We start from the raw sequence: 9,793 nt of genomic DNA, 5'->3' as shown, positions 1-9,793 counted from the left end.
TGAATAGGCAGAGTGAGTGAGAGAAGAGGGAGAATAGGCAGAGTGCTTGAGAGAGGAGGGAGAATCGGCAGATTCAGTGAGAGAGGAAGGTGAACAGGCAGAGTGAGTGAGACAGGAGGGAGAATAGGCAGAGTGAGTGAGAGTGCAGGGAGAATCGGCAGAGTGAGTGAGAGAGGAGGGTCAACAGGCAGAGTGAGTGAGTGAGAAAGGAGAGAGTATCGGCAGAGTGAGTGAGAGAGGACAGAGAATAGGCATAGTGAGTGAGGTGGAGGGAGAATAGGCAGAGTGAGTGAGTGAGAAAGGAGAGAGTATCGGCAGAGTGAGTGAGAGAGGACAGAGAATAGGCATAGTGAGTGAGGCGGAGGGAGAATAGGCAGAGTGAGTGAGAAAGGAGGGAATATCGGCAGAGTGAGTGATAGAGGAGGGAGAATAGGCAGAGTGAGTGAGAGAGGAGGGAGAATTGGCAGAGTGAGTGAGAGAGGAGGGTGAATAGGCTTTGTGATTGAGTGAGACAGGAGGGAGAATCGGCAGAGTGAGTGAGAGAGGAGAGTGAATAGGCGGAGTGAGTGAGATAGAAGAGGGACAATCGGCAGAGTGAGAGAGAAAGGAGGGAGAATAGGCAGAGTGGTGAGAGAGGATGTACTATCGGCAGAGTGAGTGAGAGAGGAGGTAGAATAGGTAGAGTGAGAGAGAGAGGAGGGAGAATCGGCAGAGTGAGTGAGAGAGGAGGGAGAATAGGCAGCCTTAGTGAATGAGGGAGGAGGGAGAAATGGCAGAGTGAGTGAGAGAGGAGGGAGAATAGGCAGAGTGAGTGAGAGAGGAGAATAGGCAGAGTGAGTGAGAGAGGAGGGAAAATCGGCAGAGTGAGTGAGAGAGGAGGGTGATTAGGCAGAGTGAGTGAGTAAGGAGGGTGAATCGGCGGAGTGAACGAGAGAGGAGGGAGAATAGGCAGAGTGAGTGAGAGTGCAGGGAGAATAGGCAGAGTGAGTGTGAGAGGAGGGAGAATCGGCACAGTGAGTGAGAGAGGAGGGTCAACAGGCAGAGTGAGTGAGTGAGAAAGGAGGGAGTATCAGCAGAGTGAGTGAGAGAGGACAGAGAATAGGCATAGTGAGTGAGGAGGAGGGAGAACAGGCAGAGTGAGTGACAAAGGAGGGAATATCGGCAGAGTGAGTGATAGAGGAGGGAGAATAGGCAGAGTGAGTGAGAGAGGAGGGAGAATTGGCAGAGTGAGTGAGAGAGGAGGGTGAATAGGCTTTGTGATTGAATGAGACAGGAGGGAGAATCGGCAGAGTGAGTGAGAGAGGAGAGTGAATAGGCGGAGTGAGTGAGATAGAAGAGGGACAATCGGCAGAGTGAGAGAGAAAGGAGGGAGAATCGGCAGAGTGGTGAGAGAGGATGTAATATCGGCAGAGTGAGTGAGAGAGGAGGGTGAATAGGTGGAGTGAGTGAGTGACAGAGGAGGGAGAATAGGCAGAGTGAGTGAGACAGGAGGGAGAATCGGCAGAGTTGGTGAGATAGAGGAGGGAGAATCGGCAGAGTGAGTTGGAGCGAAGAGGAAGAATTGGCAGAGTGAGTGAGAGAGGAAGGTGAATAGGCAGAGTGAGTGAGAGAAGAGGGAGAATAGGCAGAGTGAGTGAGAGAGGAGAATAGGCAGAGTGAGTGAGAGAGGAGGGAAAATCGGCAGAGTGAGTGAGAGAGGAGGGTGATTAGGCAGAGTGAGTGAGTAAGGAGGGTGAATCGGCGGAGTGAAAGAGAGAGGAGGGAGAATAGGTGGAGTGAGTGAGCGAGAGTGGAGGGAGAATAGGCAGACTGAGTGAGAGAGGAGGGAGAATAGGTAGAGTGAGAGAGAGAGGAGGGAGAATCGGCTGAGTGAGTGAGAGAGGAGGGAGAATAGGCAGACTGAGTGAGAGAGGAGAATAGGCAGAGTGAGTGAGAGAGGAGGGAAAATAGGCAGAGTGAGTGAGAGTGCAGGGAGAATAGGCAGAGTGAGTGTGAGAGGAGGGAGAATCGGCACAGTGAGTGAGAGAGGAGGGTCAACAGGCAGAGTGAGTGAGTGAGAAAGGAGGGAGTATCGGCAGAGTGAGTGAGAGAGGACAGAGAATAGGCATAGTGAGTGAGGAGGAGGGAGAATAGGCAGAGTGAGTGAGAAAGGAGGGAATATCGGCAGAGTGAGTGATAGAGGAGGGAGAATAGGCAGAGTGAGTGAGAGAGGAGGGAGAATTGGCAGAGTGAGTGAGAGAGGAGGGTGAATAGGCTTTGTGATTGAATGAGACAGGAGGGAGAATCGGCAGAGTGAGTGAGAGAGGAGAGTGAATAGGCGGAGTGAGTGAGATAGAAGAGGGACAATCGGCAGAGTGAGAGAGAAAGGAGGGAGAATCGGCAGAGTGGTGAGAGAGGATGTAATATCGGCAGAGTGAGTGAGAGAGGAGGGTGAATAGGTGGAGTGAGTGAGTGAGAGAGGAGGGAGAATCGACAGTGAGTGAGAGAGGAGGGAGATTTGGCAGAGTGAGGGAGAGAGGAAGGTAAACATGCAGACTGAGTGAGAGAGGAGGGAGAATAGGCAGAGTGAGTGAGAGAGGAGGGGGAATTGGCAGAGTGAGTGACAGAGGAGGGAGAATAGGCAGACTGAGTGAGACAGGAGGGAGAATCGGCAGAGTTGGTGAGAAAGGAGGGAATATCGGCAGAGTGAGTGATAGAGGAGGGAGAATAGGCAGAGTGAGTGAGAGAGGAGGGAGAATTGCCAGAGTGAGTGAGAGAGGAGGGTGAATAGGCTTTGTGATTGAGTGAGACAGGAGGGAGAATCGGCAGAGTGAGTGAGAGAGGAGAGTGAATAGGCGGAGTGAGTGAGATAGAAGAGGGACAATCGGCAGAGTGAGAGAGAGAGGAGGGAGAATCGGCAGAGTGAGTGAGAGAGGAGGGAGAATAGGCAGCCTTAGTGAATGAGGGAGGAGGGAGAAATGGCAGAGTGAGTGAGAGAGGAGGGAGAATAGGCAGAGTGAGTGAGAGAGGAGAATAGGCAGAGTGAGTGAGAGAGGAGGGAAAATCGGCAGAGTGAGTGAGAGAGGAGGGTGATTAGGCAGAGTGAGTGAGTAAGCAGGGTGAATCGGCGGAGTGAACGAGAGAGGAGGGAGAATAGGCAGAGTGAGTGAGAGTGCAGGGAGAATAGGCAGAGTGAGTGTGAGAGGAGGGAGAATCGGCACAGTGAGTGAGAGAGGAGGGTCAACAGGCAGAGTGAGTGAGTGAGAAAGGAGGGAGTATCGGCAGAGTGAGTGAGAGAGGACAGAGAATAGGCATAGTGAGTGAGGAGGAGGGAGAACAGGCAGAGTGAGTGAGAAAGGAGTGAATATCGGCAGAGTGAGTGATAGAGGAGGGAGAATAGGCAGAGTGAGTGAGAGAGGAGGGAGAATTGGCAGAGTGAGTGAGAGAGGAGGGTGAATAGGCTTTGTGATTGAATGAGACAGGAGGGAGAATCGGCAGAGTGAGTGAGAGAGGAGAGTGAATAGGCGGAGTGAGTGAGATAGAAGAGGGACAATCGGCAGAGTGAGAGAGGAAGGAGGGAGAATCGGCAGAGTGGTGAGAGAGGATGTAATATCGGCAGAGTGAGTGAGAGAGGAGGGTGAATAGGTGGAGTGAGTGAGTGACAGAGGAGGGAGAATAGGCAGAGTGAGTGAGACAGGAGGGAGAATCGGCAGAGTTGGTGAGATAGAGGAGGGAGAATCGGCAGAGTGAGTTGGAGCGAAGAGGAAGAATTGGCAGAGTGAGTGAGAGAGGAAGGTGAATAGGCAGAGTGAGTGAGAGAAGAGGGAGAATAGGCAGAGTGAGTGAGAGAGGAGAATAGGCAGAGTGAGTGAGAGAGGAGGGAAAATCGGCAGAGTGAGTGAGAGAGGAGGGTGATTAGGCAGAGTGAGTGAGAGAGGAGGGTGAATCGGCGGAGTGAACGAGAGAGGAGGGAGAATAGGCAGAGTGAGTGAGAGTGCAGGGAGAATAGGCAGAGTGAGTGTGAGAGGAGGGAGAATCGGCACAGTGAGTGAGAGAGGAGGGTCAACAGGCAGAGTGAGTGAGTGAGAAAGGAGGGAGTATCGGCAGAGTGAGTGAGAGAGGACAGAGAATAGGCATAGTGAGTGAGGAGGAGGGAGAATAGGCAGAGTGAGTGAGAAAGGAGGGAATATCGGCAGAGTGAGTGATAGAGGAGGGAGAATAGGCAGAGTGAGTGAGAGAGGAGGGTGAATAGGCTTTGTGATTGAGTGAGACAGGAGGGAGAATCGGCAGAGTGAGTGAGAGAGGAGAGTGAATAGGCGGAGTGAGTGAGATAGCAGAGGGACAATCGGCAGAGTGAGAGAGAAAGGAGGGAGAATAGGCAGAGTGGTGAGAGAGGATGTACTATCGGCAGAGTGAGTGAGAGAGGAGGGAGAATAGGTAGAGTGAGAGAGAGAGGAGGGAGAATCGGCAGAGTGAGTGACAGAGGAGGGAGAATAGGCAGCCTTAGTGAATGAGGGAGGAGGGAGAAATGGCAGAGTGAGTGAGAGAGGAGGGAGAATAGGCAGAGTGAGTGAGAGAGGAGAATAGGCAGAGTGAGTGAGAGAGGAGGGAAAATCGGCAGAGTGAGTGAGAGAGGAGGGTGATTAGGCAGAGTGAGTGAGTAAGGAGGGTGAATCGGCGGAGTGAACGAGAGAGGAGGGAGAATAGGCAGAGTGAGTGAGAGTGCAGGGAGAATAGGCAGAGTGAGTGTGAGAGGAGGGAGAATCGGCACAGTGAGTGAGAGAGGAGGGTCAACAGGCAGAGTGAGTGAGTGAGAAAGGAGGGAGTATCGGCAGAGTGAGTGAGAGAGGACAGAGAATAGGCGGAGTGAGTGAGATAGAAGAGGGAGAATCGGCAGAGTGAGAGAGAAAGGAGGGAGAATCGGCAGTGGTGAGAGAGGATGTAATATCGGCAGAGTGAGTGAGAGAGGAGGGTGAATAGGTGGAGTGAGTGAGTGAGAGAGGAGGGAGAATCGACAGTGAGTGAGAGAGGAGGGAGAATAGGCAGAGTGAGTGAGAGAGGAGGGGGAATTGGCAAAGTTGGTGAGATAGAGGAGGGAGAATCGGCAGAGTGAGTTGGAGCGAAGAGGAAGAATTGGCAGAGTGAGTGAGAGAGGAAGGTGAATAGGCAGAGTGAGTGAGAGAAGAGGGAGAATAGGCAGAGTGCTTGAGAGAGGAGGGAGAATCGGCAGATTCAGTGAGAGAGGAAGGTGAACAGGCAGAGTGAGTGAGACAGGAGGGAGAATAGGCAGAGTGAGTGAGAGTGCAGGGAGAATCGGCAGAGTGAGTGAGAGAGGAGGGTCAACAGGCAGAGTGAGTGAGTGAGAAAGGAGAGAGTATCGGCAGAGTGAGTGAGAGAGGACAGAGAATAGGCATAGTGAGTGAGGTGGAGGGAGAATAGGCAGAGTGAGTGAGTGAGAAAGGAGAGAGTATCGGCAGAGTGAGTGAGAGAGGACAGAGAATAGGCATAGTGAGTGAGGCGGACGGAGAATAGGCAGAGTGAGTGAGAAAGGAGGGAATATCGGCAGAGTGAGTGATAGAGGAGGGAGAATAGGCAGAGTGAGTGAGAGAGGAGGGAGAATTGGCAGAGTGAGTGAGAGAGGAGGGTGAATAGGCTTTGTGATTGAGTGAGACAGGAGGGAGAATCGGCAGAGTGAGTGAGAGAGGAGAGTGAATAGGCGGAGTGAGTGAGATAGAAGAGGGACAATCGGCAGAGTGAGTGAGAGAGGAGGGAGAATCGGCAGAGTGAGTGAGAGAGGAGAGGGAGAATCGGCAGAATGAGTGAGAGAGGAGAGGGAGAATCGGCAGAATGAGTGAGAGAGGAGAGGGAGAATCAGCAGAATGAGTGAGAGAGAAGAGGGAGAATCGGCAGAGTGAGACAGAGTGGGGTGAATAGGCGGAGTCAGTGACTGTGAAAGGAGGGAGAATCGGCAGAGTGAGTGAGTGAGGAGGGAGAATCGGCAGAGTGAGTGAGTGAGAAAGGAGCGAGAATAGGCAGAGTGATTGAGAGAGGAGGGAGAAACGGCATAGTGAGTGAGAGAGGAGGGAGAATAAGCAGAGTGAGTGAGAGAGGAGGGAGAATGGGCAGAGTGAGTGAGTGAGGAGGGAGAATCAGCAGAGTAAGTGAGAGCGAAGAGGGAGAATCGGCAGAGTGAGTGAGACGGGAAGTTGAACAGGCAGAGTGAGTGAGAGAGAGTGGAGAGAGAATAGGCAGACTGAGTGAGAAAGGAGGGAGAATAGGTAGAGTGAGAGAGAGAGAAGGGAGAATCGGCTGAGTGAGTGAGAGAGGAAGGAGAATAGGCAGCCTTAGTGAATGAGGGAGGAGGGAGAAATGGCAGAGTGAGTGAGAGAGGAGGGAGAATAGGCAGAGTGAGTGAGAGAGGAGGGAATATCGGCAGAGTGAGTGATAGAGGAGGGAGAATAGGCAGAGTGAGTGAGAGAGGAGGGAGAATTGGCAGAGTGAGTGAGAGAGGAGGGTGAATAGGCTTTGTGATTGAATGAGACAGGAGGGAGAATCGGCAGAGTGAGTGAGAGAGGAGAGTGAATAGGCGGAGTGAGTGAGATAGAAGAGGGACAATCGGCAGAGTGAGAGAGAAAGGAGGGAGAATCGGCAGAGTGGTGAGAGAGGATGTAATATCGGCAGAGTGAGTGAGAGAGGAGGGTGAATAGGTGGAGTGAGTGAGTGACAGAGGAGGGAGAATAGGCAGAGTGAGTGAGACAGGAGGGAGAATCGGCAGAGTTGGTGAGATAGAGGAGGGAGAATCGGCAGAGTGAGTTGGAGCGAAGAGGAAGAATTGGCAGAGTGAGTGAGAGAGGAAGGTGAATAGGCAGAGTGAGTGAGAGAAGAGGGAGAATAGGCAGAGTGAGTGAGAGAGGAGAATAGGCAGAGTGAGTGAGAGAGGAGGGAAAATCGGCAGAGTGAGTGAGAGAGGAGGGTGATTAGGCAGAGTGAGTGAGTAAGGAGGGTGAATCGGCGGAGTGAACGAGAGAGGAGGGAGAATAGGTGGAGTGAGTGAGCGAGAGTGGAGGGAGAATAGGCAGACTGAGTGAGAGAGGAGGGAGAATAGGTAGAGTGAGAGAGAGAGGAGGGAGAATCGGCTGAGTGAGTGAGAGAGGAGGGAGAATAGGCAGAGTGAGTGAGAGAGGAGAATAGGCAGAGTGAGTGAGAGAGGAGGGAAAATAGGCAGAGTGAGTGAGAGTGCAGGGAGAATAGGCAGAGTGAGTGTGAGAGGAGGGAGAATCGGCACAGTGAGTGAGAGAGGAGGGTCAACAGGCAGAGTGAGTGAGTGAGAAAGGAGGGAGTATCGGCAGAGTGAGTGAGAGAGGACAGAGAATAGGCGGAGTGAGTGAGATAGAAGAGGGAGAATCGGCAGAGTGAGAGAGAAAGGAGGGAGAATCGGCAGTGGTGAGAGAGGATGTAATATCGGCAGAGTGAGTGAGAGAGGAGGGTGAATAGGTGGAGTGAGTGAGAGAGAGGAGGGAGAATCGACAGTGAGTGAGAGAGGAGGGAGAATAGGCAGAGTGAGTGAGAGAGGAGGGGGAATTGGCAGAGTGAGTGACAGAGGAGGGAGAATAGGCAGAGTTGGTGAGATAGAGGAGGGAGAATCGGCAGAGTGAGTTGGAGCGAAGAGGAAGAATTGGCAGAGTGAGTGAGAGAGGAAGGTGAATAGGCAGAGTGAGTGAGAGAAGAGGGAGAATAGGCAGAGTGTTTGAGAGAGGAGGGAGAATCGGCAGATTCAGTGAGAGAGGAAGGTGAACAGGCAGAGTGAGTGAGACAGGAGGGAGAATAGGCAGAGTGAGTGAGAGAGCAGGGAGAATCGGCAGAGTGAGTGAGAGAGGAGGGTCAACAGGCAGAGTGAGTGAGTGAGAAAGGTGAGAGTATCGGCAGAGTGAGTGAGAGAGGACAGAGAATAGGCATAGTGAGTGAGGCGGAGGGAGAATAGGCAGAGTGAGTGAGTGAGAAAGGAGAGAGTATCGGCAGAGTGAGTGAGAGAGGACAGAGAATAGGCATAGTGAGTGAGGCGGAGGGAGAATAGGCAGAGTGAGTGAGAAAGGAGGGAATATCGGCAGAGTGAGTGATAGAGGAGGGAGAATAGGCAGAGTGAGTGAGAGAGGAGGGAGAATTGCCAGAGTGAGTGAGAGAGGAGGGTGAATAGGCTTTGTGATTGAGTGAGACAGGAGGGAGAATCGGCAGAGTGAGTGAGAGAGGAGAGTGAATAGGCGGAGTGAGTGAGATAGAAGAGGGACAATCGGCAGAGTGAGAGAGAGAGGAGTGAGAATCGGCAGAGTGAGTGAGAGAGGAGGGAGAATAGGCAGCCTTAGTGAATGAGGGAGGAGGGAGAAATGGCAGAGTGAGTGAGAGAGGAGGGAGAATAGGCAGAGTGAGTGAGAGAGGAGAATAGGCAGAGTGAGTGAGAGAGGAGGGAAAATCGGCAGAGTGAGTGAGAGAGGAGGGTGATTAGGCAGAGTGAGTGAGTAAGGAGGGTGAATCGGCGGAGTGAACGAGAGAGGAGGGAGAATAGGCAGAGTGAGTGAGAGTGCAGGGAGAATAGGCAGAGTGAGTGTGAGAGGAGGGAGAATCGGCACAGTGAGTGAGAGAGGAGGGTCAACAGGCAGAGTGAGTGAGTGAGAAAGGAGGGAGTATCGGCAGAGTGAGTGAGAGAGGACAGAGAATAGGCATAGTGAGTGAGGAGGAGGGAGAACAGGCAGAGTGAGTGAGAAAGGAGTGAATATCGGCAGAGTGAGTGATAGAGGAGGGAGAATAGGCAGAGTGAGTGAGAGAGGAGGGAGAATTGGCAGAGTGAGTGAGAGAGGAGGGTGAATAGGCTTTGTGATTGAATGAGACAGGAGGGAGAATCGGCAGAGTGAGTGAGAGAGGAGAGTGAATAGGCGGAGTGAGTGAGATAGAAGAGGGACAATCGGCAGAGTGAGAGAGAAAGGAGGGAGAATCGGCAGAGTGGTGAGAGAGGATGTAATATCGGCAGAGTGAGTGAGAGAGGAGGGTGAATAGGTGGAGTGAGTGAGTGACAGAGGAGGGAGAATAGGCAGAGTGAGTGAGACAGGAGGGAGAATCGGCAGAGTTGGTGAGATAGAGGAGGGAGAATCGGCAGAGTGAGTTGGAGCGAAGAGGAAGAATTGGCAGAGTGAGTGAGAGAGGAAGGTGAATAGGCAGAGTGAGTGAGAGAAGAGGGAGAATAGGCAGAGTGAGTGAGAGGAGAATAGGCAGAGTGAGTGAGAGAGGAGGGAAAATCGGCAGAGTGAGTGAGAGAGGAGGGTGATTAGGCAGAGTGAGTGAGAGAGGAGGGTGAATCGGCGGAGTGAACGAGAGAGGAGGGAGAATAGGCAGAGTGAGTGAGAGTGCAGGGAGAATAGGCAGAGTGAGTGTGAGAGGAGGGAGAATCGGCACAGTGAGTGAGAGAGGAGGGTCAACAGGCAGAGTGAGTGAGTGAGAAAGGAGGGAGTATCGGCAGAGTGAGTGAGAGAGGACAGAGAATAGGCATAGTGAGTGAGGAGGAGGGAGAATAGGCAGAGTGAGTGAGAAAGGAGGGAATATCGGCAGAGTGAGTGATAGAGGAGGGAGAATAGGCAGAGTGAGTGAGAGAGGAGGGTGAATAGGCTTTGTGATTGAGTGAGACAGGAGGGAGAATCGGCAGAGTGAGTGAGAGAGGAGAGTGAATAGGCGGAGTGAGTGAGATAGCAGAGGGACAATCGGCAGAGTGAGAGAGAAAGGAGGGAGAATAGGCAGAGTGGTGAGAGAGGATGTACTATCGGCAGAG

Source organism: Mobula birostris, chromosome 8, assembly GCF_030028105.1.
Source record: "Mobula birostris isolate sMobBir1 chromosome 8, sMobBir1.hap1, whole genome shotgun sequence".
Lineage (NCBI taxonomy): Eukaryota > Metazoa > Chordata > Chondrichthyes > Myliobatiformes > Myliobatidae > Mobula > Mobula birostris.
Note: the sequence above shows the minus strand (reverse complement) of the source record.